The 1,204-nt window shown below is 40.6% G+C and overlaps 1 non-coding gene across 1 annotated transcript; it reads left to right on the forward strand.

Moving 5' to 3' along the window:
- Positions 1 to 579: 579 nt before the first annotated feature.
- LOC112725523 (small nucleolar RNA R71) lies at positions 580 to 683 on the forward strand. Its single transcript, XR_003164626.1, has one exon. It is a non-coding gene; the product is annotated as a small nucleolar RNA R71 (small nucleolar RNA).
- Positions 684 to 1,204: the final 521 nt, after the last annotated feature.

Here is a 1,204-nt window from a genome sequence, read left to right on the forward strand (position 1 = left end):
TCAGAGTGGCTCTGCTTAGAATTCTCTGTCTGTTGCTGAGAAGATGATGGAAAAAGTTTGCTGTTTTCAAACCTGTTTCTCCCACCATTATTGTTACTGAAGCCTTGATTAGGCTTCTGTTGATCCTTCCATGAGAAATTTAGATGATTCCTCCATGAAGGATTATAGGTGTTTCCATAGGATTCTCCCATGTAATTCACCTCTTCTATTGCAGGATTCTCAGGGTCATAGGCTTCTTTTTTAGAGGAAGCTTCCTTAGTACTGCCTGTTGCAGCTTGCATTCCAGACACACTTTGAGAAATCATATTGACTTACTGAGTCAATATTTTATTCTGAGACAATATTGCATTCAGAGTATCAATCTCAAGAACTCCTTTCTTCTGAGTTGTCCCATTATTCACAGGACTCCTTTCAGAAGTGTACATGAACTGGTTATTTGCAACCATTTCAATGAGTTCCTGGGCTTCTGCAGGCGTTTTCTTCAGATGAAGAGATCCTCCAGCAAAGTGGTCCAATGACATCTTGGACAATTCAGGCAGACCATCATAGAATATACATATGATGCTCCATTCTGAAAATATGTCAGAAGGACACCTTCTAATCAATTGCTTGTATCTTTCCCAAGCTTCATAGATGGATTCACCTTCCTTCTGTCTGAAGGTTTTTACTTCCACTCTAAGCTTGCTCAACTTTTGAGGTGGAAAGAATTTGGCCAAGAAGGCATTAACTAACTTTTTCCAAGAGTTCAGGCTATCTTTAGGTTGTGAGTCCAACCATGTCCTAGCTCTGTCTCTTACAGCAAAGGGGAAAAGCATAAGTCTGTAGACCTCAGGATTAACCCCATTGGTCTTAACAGTGTCACAGATTTGCAAGAATTCAGCTAAGAACTGATGAAGATCTTCCAATGGAAGTCCATGAAACTTGCAATTCTGCTACATCAGAGAAACTAATTGAGGCTTAAGCTCAAAGTTGTTTGCTCTAATTGCAGGAATTGAGATGCTCCTTCCACAGAAGTCAGAAGAGGGTGCAATAAAGTCACCAAGCATCTTCCTTGCATCTCCACAATTGTTGTTGGGTTCGGCCATCTCTTCTTCTTTTTTGAAAAATTCTGTCAGGTCCTCTCCAGAGTGTTGTGCTTTAGCTTCTCTTAGCTTCCTCTTTAGAGTCCTTTCAGGTTCCGGATCAGCTTCAACAAGAATGTTCT

This window comes from Arachis hypogaea, chromosome 11 (genome assembly GCF_003086295.3).
Source record: "Arachis hypogaea cultivar Tifrunner chromosome 11, arahy.Tifrunner.gnm2.J5K5, whole genome shotgun sequence".
Classification (NCBI taxonomy): Eukaryota; Viridiplantae; Streptophyta; class Magnoliopsida; order Fabales; family Fabaceae; genus Arachis; species Arachis hypogaea.